Source organism: Botryllus schlosseri, chromosome 2 (assembly GCF_051294905.1).
Source record: "Botryllus schlosseri isolate E-star chromosome 2, Bs_hap1, whole genome shotgun sequence".
NCBI lineage: Eukaryota > Metazoa > Chordata > Ascidiacea > Stolidobranchia > Styelidae > Botryllus > Botryllus schlosseri.
Window position 1 is genome coordinate 34,884,275 of NC_137237.1, and position 13,875 is coordinate 34,898,149.

At 38.5% G+C, this 13,875-nt stretch overlaps 1 protein-coding gene and 1 long non-coding RNA gene across 2 annotated transcripts in view; one reads left to right on the forward strand and one right to left on the reverse strand.

Annotated features, from left to right (window-relative positions):
- Positions 1–4,076: 4,076 nt before the first annotated feature.
- The window catches only part of LOC145458756 (rhodopsin-like), a 321,540-nt gene continuing 311,741 nt past the window's right edge, over positions 4,077–13,875 (forward strand). Inside the window, exons 1-6 of the mRNA XM_080337226.1 lie at positions 4,077–4,202; positions 4,869–4,971; positions 5,373–5,636; positions 5,696–5,786; positions 5,867–6,045; positions 6,868–7,222. The gene's annotated coding sequence lies outside the window, so the exon portion shown is untranslated. The remainder of the gene's footprint in view (positions 4,203–4,868; positions 4,972–5,372; positions 5,637–5,695; positions 5,787–5,866; positions 6,046–6,867; positions 7,223–13,875) is intronic.
- Positions 10,700–12,533, reverse strand: LOC145434503 (uncharacterized). The gene is made up of 3 exons (XR_013913424.1): positions 12,395–12,533; positions 12,162–12,320; positions 10,700–10,985 (listed from the first exon to the last, which is right to left on the reverse strand). It is a non-coding gene; the product is annotated as an uncharacterized LOC145434503 (long non-coding RNA).

Below are 13,875 nucleotides of genomic sequence, written 5' to 3' on the forward strand. Positions count from 1 at the left end.
GCGGAAAATAATTTAGTGTAACCAAAAACAATTTTCACTCTCTTGACTTATGAAAACAACAGACGAGTCTTCATTCAATATGTTGTTTGTGTCAACTAGTTACTTTGTATGATACGACTGATACCCCCGCGACTTTTTTCAGATCACAATATGAAAGATATTTACATCACACAAAAGACCCCTCTTGATATTCCATACTATACTAAACTGTGGAATGGTTGGTCAGACTCTACAAAACGTTTGACATCGTTTTTACACGAACAGTCGCGCATCTAAATATTCAAATAATCCAGTACACAGCTATAGTACTTACAGAAATATCATATAGTTCTTGTAACATAGTTGTATGAATATACCATTCAATTGTATATTGAAGTTTTGCACCTCCAAGAAGCTCTTCAAAGTTGTATGTGTACAATGTATACCGTGAGTCCTACACATTCGTGATATCCACCCGAGTTTGACTTTTAGAAAATATTATATCGATATCGCGACATCTTTCAAAAACAAAACCACGGTGACTGCTTGAGAGAGGCCTACCGATGATATCACAGTAATACAGTTACTTCCACAAAAGAGTCTGTATTCGACTTACTTTCCACAAATCTAATGCACAAAATAATTTACTTTGCTAACGAAAAGTGCTGAGTCATCACATGGTTGTCCTCACAACAATACAACTAAAACATACTATCATACAAAATGGTCGTTATAGTTTGCACACCAACGATACATCGTTCAAGTAACAAGTCTCGAGAATCCAGTTATTGAAAAAACGTGAAAGTGTTTCTACGCCAAGTCGTTATGTTGACGAAAGCGTATATTGTAATATCATGGTCGATTTGCATTCGCTGGTCAGTGGTCACAAACTGTCACTACTCTAAATAATTATTTTTCACTCAAACACAAAAGCATACTTGTCACCATTCGTTTTCATCAAGCACGAGTTCAAGAAACTTACTGCGACATGAATTGTTATTTTTATGTTGTGTAAATACATAATAATTAATTTTAGTAACACTATATCAACATCATCGAGTTGTGCGAATATATTTACATGTAGTCTTGTGGTTTTAATCGAAGCACACAGCGTGTTCTAATGTAGAGTCATCTCTATTGTACAACAACTCGGTAATCGAAATGTATGCATTAACATTTAAAAAGCGATCTTGTTTCGTCACGCGAAAAATATGTTCACTATCGCGATACTCTGCACAGGGAGTGCAAATCCTTTTCACACTCGTAATAGTATACCAACGGCTACTGGCGACAACGTTTAACAATACCAACGACACTAAACATACGATACCTACCCAAGTAAAATTACCATTTTCACCTGGAGGTCAGGCGTTACCAGAGTAAAAAATACCATTGTACTTTGGAGATTTATCGTTTACCCAGTGTAACAATACATTTTCACTTGAGGGTCTATCGTTTCCTAGAGTAACAAACTCCTTTTCCTTTGGAAATCTATTTTTTCCCTGGGTTACAAACCTTTTTCACTTGGAAATATATTTTTTCACCGGGTAACAAACCTTTTTCACTTGGAAATATATTTTTTCCCGGAACAACAAACCTTTTTCACTTGGAAATATATTTTTTCTCTGGGTAACAAACCTTTTTAACTTGGAAATATATTTTTTCCCTGAGCAACAAACCATTTTCACTTGGTGGGTCGTCGTTTACCTGAGTAAAAATATAATTTTCCTTTGGAGATCCGGCGTTTACCCAGTGTAACAAACCATTTTCACTTGGAAAAATACTTTTACCTAGAGTAACTAATCATTTTCTTTTAGAAATATATTTTCTCCCTGGGTAACAAACCCTTTTCGTTTGGAAAACTATCATTTGCCTGAGTACCAATACCGTTTTCACTTGGAAATCTATCTTTTCCCTCGGTAACAATACCATTTTCGTTTTGAAAACTGACAACCACACCGGGCAATTTGATATTTTTATATATTGTTACAACGGGTAGCGACAAAATATACACCAACAACAACTCCATACATTTGTGCAATCGCATATTCACTTGGTCTGATGCATCCCATCAAAATCCTCAGTTACCCACCTGCAATGTGCTGTTGTACATCGATGTGTATGTTTTGGAAATTGGACAATAGATTTCGACATGTCTGTGATGTCCGGGTTCGTGCTTTGGATTTTCCAGAGTCAAAATGTCTGAATAAACACCTCCTCGACGATGGTTGGTACGTGGATAACGTTGTTCGGAAAACGGTTGGATTTATGTCACCCATCGCGATAACAATTCCGGGTCGAGTTTTCTCCCACATGTTTACTATATTGTGTCTTTGTTGGTCAATGTATGTCTCGACAGTCAGTTTGAAATCGGAAACCCTGATAAAGTACGTAACCGGATCCGGATATCTACCCTGAATCGATAAACCAACGAACAATATTCAAAGTAAACATGTTACACCCTGTGTTTCCACGAAAAAATACCATCAAGACATACGTCGCGCTTGTTTGCCCACACCAGTATACGCGTAAATGGAGGTGTGTGACATTGCATTCAATGTGTTGGTAAACAAACATCGGGGAGTAAACCGTCGATCCACAGACATTATCATAGCCGGTAATTTTGATGCAGATCAAAGTAGGCTCTTTTAACAGGCACAGAAATTCAATTATCGAACACCGTTTACAAGACAATATTCTACATGGGTAGGCCTAAATGTAATTTCACGGTTATTCGCAAAATGATAAACTAAAATTGGCATAAATGGAGGGGGGGTCATAAAATCAAAGTAAGCTCTATTAGCAGGTGCAGAAATTTAATGATCGACTACTGTTTATGGTACCATATTCTACATGGGTACATATATTTTCACGGTTACTCGTAAAATGACAACTAAAATTCGCATAAATGTAAGGGGAAGGGGGGCTCATAAAATCAAAGTAGGCTCTTTTAGCAGAAGCAGAAATTTAATGATCGACTGTTTACGGTACCATATTCTACATCGGTACATACATTTTCACGGTTATTCGCAAAATTATAACTAAAATTCGCATAAATGTAGGGGGGGGGGGCTAATAAAATCGAAGTAAGCTCTTTAAGCGGATGCAGAAATTCAATGATCGACTACTGTTTACGGTACGATATGCTACATGGGTACATGTATTTTCACGGTTATTCGTAAAATGATAACCAAAAATCGCGTAAATGAAGAAGGAACCCCCCCCCTCATAAAATCAAAGTAAGCTTTTAGCAGGTGCAGTAATTTAATGATTGACTTCTGTGTGCGGTATTACATTCTACATGGGTACATGTATTTTCAGTTATTTGCAAAATGATAACATTTACGTATATGTAGGAGGGGGGCCCTTTAGCTAAAGGCAAAATAGATAGAGATCATCACATCAAAGTGAGCTCTTGCAACTAGCGCAGAAATTTAATGATCGACTACTGCTTACGGTACCATATTCTAAATTGGCGCATGGATTTTTGTGGTTATTCGTAAAATGATTACTAAAAAATGAGATTTGATGATTGACCTGTCTTTACGGTACAATACCATATTCTTTATGGATACAAGGATTCCGCGGTTATTCAGAAAATGGTAATACTTGAAAAAAAGCTCGTAAACCGGAGAAATAGTTGGAAAAAGCGCGTAAACCGAGGAGGGGGGGCCTCGAAAGCGCGTAAATCAACCAGGGGGGCCCTAGGCGACCGCCTACCTCGCCTACCGCAAAAGCGACCACTGATAGTGTCCTATATGGTGTCGACACAGGCAAATCTCACACCTCAGTGAAATTGTATCACGTCATAATTTCCATTTGGCTCCAGGCAATTTGACTGTCAATTTTGACCAGCTTCACTCTAAATTCCAAGCGTTACGTTAAAACACAATATGACTTTTTTCCATCTCTCGAGATGCGTGAGTGTGAAGTAAACACCGGCATAGAGAGAGAGCGACGTCTGTTTTCGCGTGAGTGACATTAAGGTGAGCTAAATGGAGTTCATTCCTCATTTTCCTCTTCTCGTAATATTACGTCACAAACGACGTGGTATCGCACGATCGATATTGTGACAATCGCGAGAAGAGTGAGAACGTTCACAAAATATTCCGTTGAGTGAAGTTGGCTGCAAGAGTTGTTCGTAGTTGGCCGCCATGGAATTAAAATTGGCCATTTTCTGCTAGGACTCGGTATAAAGCAGAGACACGTCTACTTATTGAACGGTAAGTGTTAAGTATATTGATCACGCAAATCATAGAAAGCTATTACGGTAGGTTCTGTTTGATAAGGTTATGACAAATAGCGCTGTTTTACATGTATACAGCTCGACTATTATTTTCTAACGTGCAGCAATGTTTCTTGGTCGATTGTACGCTTTAGATACAGATGGCACAGCCTACAACTGTTCTTCAATTTTGTGTTGTACCGGTAACGTTGCATCATATGATACCTGCATCAGCGTGCATACTTATTTATACATTTTACGAGCAGTGTAACGATAATGCCGAAGATATTTGTGTAATTTCTTGTTCTGCATACAAGTATATATCTATCAAGAATTCTCAGCCTGTGATTCAAGGTTCCCACCACCATGTAAATCTCTATATTTGTAAAGACTGGTCTAGGTTCTTGTCAAAACAGCTACCCTGAATTCAATTGCGTTAAAACGTTTGTACAAGCATCGGGGAGTAGTGATGCTGTTAAGCTCTGCAAATCTTCTGACTTCAACTATCCATGGCTACAAATCAGTCTCAAAATTGATGACACACAGTATATTATTAGCTAGAATGTTGATCAGGTGTGGTGCTTTTGAAGGTTGTCCTGCTAAAGCTATTGGTGTGATTATTATTTCATACGTTTGGGACTAAACAATATGTATTTTCTTTCAGAAAATGAAGTATGTAGCTCGGCTTTTGGATTACTATTGGATGATGATTCAATTAAAATTAATTTCAAAGTGGTATCATGCGTCGTTTGATGAGCCTGAGAGATGTGAGTATATTGTTTCCATATTCGTAGCTACGAATTTTCCATTGTAGAAAGGGAGTGATATTTATCATCTAATCTTGTCTTGCAGAAGTAGTTGACGTCTATCGAACACAGCGAGATCAATGTAGTATCCCATGTTCATGCTCCAAATAGTGATTTTGAACATCCACTGACTTCTCGATCACAAGCTCTTGATATGTGTAGAACTTATTAAAGTAATTATTGCATTCTCCTTTACATGGAAGTATATTTTACAGAAAAGTGAAGTCACTCAGATGGAAAGAGAAGTTAGTACGTAGTACTCGCCTGTCTTGCCTACATCAAGTACTTGCATTCCGGTGTGAACATTTGCAGAACTATATTCCATCGAATGCTCGCATAAATTGAGTACTATCACATTTTAGGCGGAAGAAGTTTAAACAAATCGAGGAAGTAGTGAACCCGGAATCGCAACTACCAGCAAAAAAATGACATCACCCAAATTCAGTGCCCATGTTGCATTCGCATTGCAACATGGAAGAGTTGCCCATTGTATCAATGCGGTTGTGGAGGAGTGCATACAATGTCTTATCACAAGTTGATATGACATCCAAAGGAGAATTTTCGAATTCTCGAGACTGCTTTGTCAAAAGTATACATGCCTGCAATTTATTGGGCGTAATCACTGGGTAAGTGTATATTACACGTTTCTCGATCTATAGTCATTTACCGAGTTTCTCAATTACAGACACATTTCTCGAAAAAACTCTTACAAAAGATACGAAACATTCGTCACAGGAAAAAGAGAACGATCAAGATACCATTATATACAATCGAAGGTAGCATCTATCATAGTCTCAATCAGTTCCCTGTTTTCGTAACCCTTGGGTAATATTTCCTCAAGGCGTTGACCAAGCAGAGTTCGGGAACGAAGCAAGTCTGATGAAAAGGCATGCAAAACATTCTCCGGACTAGGCAAAGATCGGCGTTCTGTTTCGAAAATTGCATCGCTCGCGTCGCGGTGTATTGGCAGAAATGACAACACAAAGTGTGCGACAAATACTAAGGAACTTTCCTGATCTTTTCAATGTGAATCTAGTGAGTATGTTAACTCTTGGAAAGAATGTGCTCAATTTACTCTCATTTTCAGTGATTACGTGATAACTAGGGCAAGTTTTTTTTTGCACTAAAATCGCGAGAAAGTTGCCTTTAATTTTGACAAACGTTGTAGTAAAAAGTTGCATTTAGATTTTTTGTTGAATTATCGAGGTACGAGATACTCAAAAGGCTCAGTTGTTTAACCTAGTTCCTGCACAGCTGTCAAATTTGTTATTTCGCTGTTTTGCGGTCTGACGAAACCGCCCAAAATTACATTTCATCCCGGCACACAGCAAGAAAATTATGCAATGCGGGAATACCAGAAGAAGTGGACCCAGTGGAAATGTAATTTTCAGCTGTCTCATCTGGGCGTTCGTGAAATGGGAAAACTATTTCAAATTTAAACGACAGAATAAATAAAGCGATCTATTTAAATATTATTCGGGCAACGTTGTGCTGGGCAGGGGGAGTCGAACTTCTATCCGGTGTGTCATAGATAACACTGAGATGCAGCTAACCTATCATATGGCTCTTCGTTATGTAAACTGAAGGGAGTAGAACAATACTAAAAATAGTTAATAGCATGGTTACTAAATCACTCCTTTACATTTTTATGCAATATTTGATAAAAGTTGCAATAAAAATTGGCTATAAAAATAGAGAAAAGTTGCACTATAAAATCTCTCCAAACAGCTTAAAACACCATGGTACGTAGATTATGAGTACCCGCCAAGCTGTCAGAAGCTGTAAAAAAAGTTGCAAAAGCTGCAAAAACTTGCCCGAGTGATAACTGATGATAACATAGTAATGCCCTTTTTTCAGATCCGAGAAGAATTCGAGCTTTTGACATCGCGCTCGGCAGCAGAAATCATACAGCGATACCGCACTATGCTTTCCACCGTGGGTACAATGATCGGTGCAATGTCTGGAGAAACGGTCAGTACCGTATACTAGATCATTTATCATTCACCTACCTACTGTTTTTCGCAGCATTATTTGACAATCATTTAGAATTTTAGATCAAAGTGGAACCCCCTAAGGGATGATTTTGAAAGAAGGGGGCAGAAAAGTACAACTGGTATACATGTCAAACCAGGGTTGTAACCCTGTCACAAGTCAATCACACTTATATAGTTTTAACTCGAGTCATGTCGGGTCATTTTCAATTCACCACTGAGTCAAGTCTAAGTCATCAAGCACAGGGCGGAGTTCAAGTCATGGTATTATGACTCTGAGTCCAAGTCATTGTTTTGACTGCTGAGTTTCCAGTTGAGGTCTTGTTAAACCCAATTTTTATACCTGTTTGTTGATATCGAAAAGTTCGCATTAATAATATACTAATTTTACCCACTTTTAGCACTTTCTAGTCACATTTTCGAGTACCGATACCAATAGACAAAACCCGAGTAGTGTAATTACTTTACTATTCTTCGAAATAACAATGAAGTCTTGGCCAGTTAAGTCTCGAGAAATGTGACCTGGTTCGAGTCATGCGCAATGACTCGAGTCCAAGTCGAGTCAATACACAGTTTGACTCAAGTCGAGTCATTTCCGTATTTTGAGAAAATGACTCGAGTCATCAGAAAATTGTAACTCGAATCGGATTTGAGTCCTTACAACCCTGTGTCAAACTAACCTGATTTAAACCCAGCTATATGGATGGAATCGGTATAATTTGCCTATTTTCCACCTATGGAATTACATTGTAACTCTTCATAATTACACATGAAAAAGTTTGCCAGGTAATATACGCGGAGTAGTATAAAACTTATTGCTATTTACGCTTCGCCATTAGCCGTTACTAGACGCTAGTAATATGTGCAAAAGCTCGTCGCCGACAAATATCTGTAGAAGTCTATCAGCAGTAGAAGTAAAGTTAATGTAAGCCGCAGTTGGGAATCGCTGGTCTAAAAGGTTTGTGAACCTCTGATTTAGATCAAGTCAAGAAAACCGTAGCTAATATTTCAACTTATTACAATTGTATTTACCAAGTACTCCACATACATGGATATATGCACGTGACCTAATCACAACATTGTTAAAATGATATTTTCCAGGAAGAAGATGAAAGTAAAGAGTTGAAAGGTCTCCTATTCCTCCAAAAAGAATTGACAGATAAGCGCCTAAAATCAACATCAAAGTTGCTCGCTATTGCCGTCCAGCACGTAATTATAGGTTTTTGAGCCATGATATCTTGCCGAGTATTGTGGGTGAGAGGGCTGTCCAGAGGTGGTCCAAGTAGTCAGCCATGGTACAACAGTAGAGTGAAGGAAATGCCGTAAATTTCACCCACCTTTTCAATTGCAAGGTGCATCTTTGTGACTAATGCCCAAGGCAGAACCTTCTTGAGTATACGGAAAAAGTGAAAGTATTCCGTCACTGATGTTACTCTTAGCGTGCGATCAATTAGTGTTAAATGTGTGTAAAGGAGTCAGGTCTCCAAGTTCTATTCTTGCTAGCCAGTCCCTCAGCAATCTCATCTGGTAATGGTGGTCATGATTTGATATTTTGACAACAGATAATAATAACCGCATTATAGAATGACTTATCCATTTTTATTATTTCAGGCACATGATGTTAAAGTTGAATGCCTAAAACTGGACCCCTTGCACCCACTTATCGCCATCCATGAGTCGGGAGTTCATCAGGGTAAAGTGTTCGTGGATGAAATCACTATACCCTGCACAAAAGATCAAGGAATCCCAGGCATGGTCATTGACCTGATGTCTTGTTACTATGCCTGGGACCTTGCGTACCCAAAATCATTTATTATCCTCGGATTTATTCAAAAGACACTTATCGGTGACAGATTCGGACAACTATATAATTCTAGAAATCCAATTATGTCGCTTGCTCATCATCTGTCCGCGTAACGTTTGTAATGTCACTGCACGTTGCACCTATGTTTCAAATGAGTTGGTGCTTTTTGCAATAAAATTCGTTTCATTTCAGTTCTGCGTCATTGTTGAACACGTCAGGGTTAGTAGTTTTCATATCGAGCTATGTGACAATATTAAACACGACAGCGTTACCTAAAACGCAAAAAAGCGTGACACGCAATATGAAACGCAATCAGGCGGTAAAATTCGACTCACTTTTGGCGTTTTATTTTCCGTCTCATAAACGCTAATGAACTTTAGAGTGTTGTTGAGCAATAAATTTGGTAAAACGGGTATCAATCGAAAGCTGACTCTGCACTGATTACGACAATATAAATTTTATTCCGCTCGTGGCCCTGGAACTCCCACAATCAGCCCCGAATTTTCCATTGTTATGGAGATTGGCATTGGGACGCAACGTAAGAGTACGTTCTTGAAATTGGTCTTTATCCCAGCTTGACCAACAATGCAAAAGAAATTGCATCGATTTTTGGAAGCACGTACGCATGTGACCAATAGTTTTGAACAATGAAATTCACGAAGAGCAAGCTAAGATCACGTATTTCGGACGTCCATTTTGAATAGGGTCTGATTAATGTTTCATCTGACTTATTACCAGAAGTTGAAAACCTTTCACAAGCAAGCTGCGTCAATAGACACTTACGTGACCTTTGACACGAACCAATCAGGTTGCAGTAGGATGTAAACAAAGAACAAGCCCGGGCAAGCTTACTATGAGCTCTTATGGAAAGGGGTTGAAAAATATAGGTTTTTAGCAAAATTACATTGAATTGGGAATAGCTGGCTTTGGTGAATGGTAATAACGTAGAGCTAGTATGTATATGCAGTGTTATAACCTACAATAAGCATGAATGATGGCAAGTACGCATCAGCATGGTATGTCCAACTGAATGAATTTCTGACAACTTTTCGGATGAAGCAACTATTGCTGTATTATCCTTAGTCGTATACTATAGGATTGTCGTAGCGAATAGAATGTATTAGAGGAATATTGAGTCAGGATGTGTGTGGTATCCATTATGTGGCGTTATATGCGTTCTATTTATGGAATCGACATTTGTATATAGTAGTCTACAGTCTGTATCATTATCTAGCAAATTACTGTTACACTGGACACTTGTCTGCATATTCAATGATCATATTAATATGATATATGTTAGTCAACATGATCTGTTCCCGGCTGAAATCGTCATTTTTTGTTCTAGCTCGTGTATTGTATCTATCAGGATAAATACTGTGCTAATAGCCTGCGTAACATGGAGATGGCTACCCAGACCGTTCCTGGTGTGCGCTTTTACCTTTCCCAGAGCCAATGACATGCATGGAAGAATGTAAAATCTGGATAAAGGCATGTGGACTTCCTTGTAGTCATCTGAATTCTCATTTTATTAAGAAAATGACATATCTATTATTGTACCAAAAATATTGAATCGTGACATAATCTAGAATCTAGATCAGCGGTTCCCAACATGGGCGATTTGGCGGTCTAGGGGGGCGAAAATGGACAAAGGGGGCGAAAATAGCGAAGGGGGCGATTCGGGGGGGGGGGCGATGACGCGTCAAAACGGCTGACAATTTTTTGATTTTTTTTTTTAGTCAACCCACGGAAATTTAGTTACAAAAGTGTGTCAAATTAGACATCGAGCCGAAAATTTGACCCTTTTTTTTAGTCAACCCGCCGGTGATTACAGGTTTGTATGCCCAATTTTCGGTACACAAAATTTGGGGGGCGATGATCGGTATTGACCTTGAAAAGGGGGCGATAGGTCAAAAAGGTTGGGAACCACTGATCTAGATGAAACAATTCTGTGTTTCAAAATGAGTCCAATCTGAAATGCAGTCACACTTGATGCCACAATCGACTTGGTGTGTGTCTCGTTTTATTCCACTCCAGTTTTGTTGCTTGATGGTGTGTAATGTATTGAAATTGTTGAAAACAATATATTCAATAATGAGACGAATAGTTGAAATTGGTAGCGGTGATACGTTGTACGAGTCGGACGAGTACGCCTTGATAGGTGCCTGCACAGCAGTATTGCTCTGTAAAATAAACATATTATATATTTTGTGCAGGCTTGATGGATATCTTTTATGAAGCTGCAGAAAGAGGAAGTCGATGGATAAAATGCAAGAAAATCAAATTTCTGGAAGAAGTATAGAAGCACAAAACAGTAAACTCGTCCAGGAAAATTACAAATTGGCGGACAATTATTGCTAGTGAAGTTCAGTTCTCAGAGGAGCATCATAATTTTAAAAGATGCGGAGAAGCTGAAATTTTATGCTAGACTACATTAAATTCTTTCTGAATTGCCCGACTTATCCTACTGACGTCAAATTTATAGTATTGCTGTAAGCATAGTATTTAACCATTGGGTCAGCCATATGTAACTGCTTCATTAAATCGCGATTTGGCCATGTAGATATGTGGTTCTTAAAAATGCACCATTTGCATTCATTCATGATTTCTCAAATCTAGAATGATTATTGACTGTCAATAAATCACATACAACAACTTTGAAAGGATTGATGGATGGTGGTAGACTTACTTTTGTGCAGGAACTATTTACAGGGAGCATTTAAGATCGAAATATTAGTTAAATATGTGGATTCGACAAGAAATGTAAGAAAATGATGGAGTTCAGCTATGGTGAGCCAGGCAATGCTATCATGGCAGAAAAGGGATTCACCATTGAGTCTGAAATCAAGAAATTGAATCGAGATTTAAATATTCCTGCACGTGATTTACACACCTTCAAATGCCTGAGCCAGACTGTTCCACAACAAGAAAGATGGTGAGAGAACGTATTCATATTGAACAGCTGATCGGAAGAATCAAGGAGTATAAAATTTTGTCTGGTGTCATACTATGCAGCATTGGGTATCACAACTAACCAAATATATATGGACTAATTGCATACTCTAATTCAAGATTGAAAATTAAAAATGAATGACGCAACATATTCGGCAATTGTGCAAATTCAGTTCCATTGTCAATATCGTAATGCCTAATAGCATGCTACGGATCGTAATTGCGCGGTGCCATGGTCAGTCTGTACCAACAGTGCATGTCTAGATATTCCAGTGGTGTGCATTATTGAAGCTCATTTAGATGCCCAATTTGTTGAATGAACAATTCTCCAGATGAAAATGTTCTAGGATTATTTGTGTTTGATGGAATGTTATAAAACTGAAGACACCAGATACACCAAAATCTACCTTGAGGCAGGAGTTGATCGGTTGCGAGTACGGTGGAGAGATTGCTTGTTAATCACGATGGAGCTCACTGATGCTGATGCAAATCACAATGTAGTCCTTTTAGCTTCAGGTGCTGGATTGTCTTAATCAATGCATATGCATGAGAGCATATATCAGAACCTAATATGAAAATAAATCATGGTTAAAATATCTATTGAAGGAGTCTCTGAAAAAATGTCCTTTTCCTTACTTACCCTGTCTTACAAGTGCAAGACGAATCAATAATGGATTTTCCGAGAACGTGTATTTCCATTGAGTGTGTTATCTCACTTTTCCGCAAGTTGCCATAACATTGGCTGTTCACTAGAATATTGCTTCTAAAAAGAGTAGATTGTCTCCTCAATCTTTATCCCTAAATCGTGTGCATAGCGCTCCATAAAATACTTCGTAGCTTCCTCCGCGGTGTTAGAAGAAGATGCTGTTCCACTCAAATCCATAAATTCGATAGAATCTCCATAGCTTTCAAGTTTCATAATCAATACACAAAAATTGTGATGTGTGGCAGCAGCTATATTTTATAGTATATATATTTCTGAACATGAGATATGCTTGAAAATTTTGCTCGAGACCTGGAGCCTATGAAATCGTCAAAATATGCATTACCACAATCCTATAGTATAGTATACAACAATCGTCGCTTAATCAGAAAAGTTGTCAAAAACCCGTGCATTTGGACACAGCACGCTGGTGCGTACTTGCCACCATTCATGTTCATCCTAGATTAAAAGCTGCAACCACATACTGGCTCTACGCTATTACGATTCATTAAGGCCAATCATCCCCAATTCAACGTAATCTTGCTTAAAACCTTCATTTTTCAACCTTTTTCCATAAGAGCTCATAGTAAGCTTGCCCGGGCTTGTTCTTTGTTTACATCCTGCTGCAACCTGATTGGTTCGTGTCAAAGGTCACGTAAGTGTCTATTGTCACATTTATTCTGTGTTGTTGAAGTGTAAATACATGTGTCTTCTGATTGGTATGATTGAGATTGCAGCAATGTAGGATAATACACCGAAGTGAGCGTAAAATAAAGTACTAAGAAAAATTCCGGCCCGCCAAAAAGTTGTACACCCGAAATCTGGCCCGCGACTAGCAAAAGGTTGCCGACCCCTGGCCTATATTAATGAACACGATACCTAGCGCCAACTTGGGCCACATAATGCCACAATGCTGAAGTACATATTGACGTTTTTAACGTAGCCGAATGTATCAACTGGGCCAATCATATGATACAATATTAACCCACAAAATCAGTAACTCCTAACAATTTCGACGAGGACTTGCAACGGAATATAAGCTTACGCCTTAACGGCCTAGGCCAGACCGGACAATGCATTCGGCGTATTAGTATTGGTACGTCGATATTGAGTAGAGTGTAAAACGGGTTTCTATAGTTGCTACCGATGTTACCCCACCAACAAGTTATACAGCAGTAGCCAACACACCAATCACACGGATTTGGTTTTTGTGATACAATAAACATATGAAATGAAGATGTACCTTGTACGCGTGCTAGATTTGTTACATCAGACAACGATATCAACTTCATTGATTGGTTGAATAAACATCATTCGCTGACTACCTCCATGTGGTGTAGTTCGCCCTAGATGTTGTGTGATTGCGGGTCAAGCTCACAGCAGATAATCACTAAATTTTCGAGCAAACCATTGTAGCA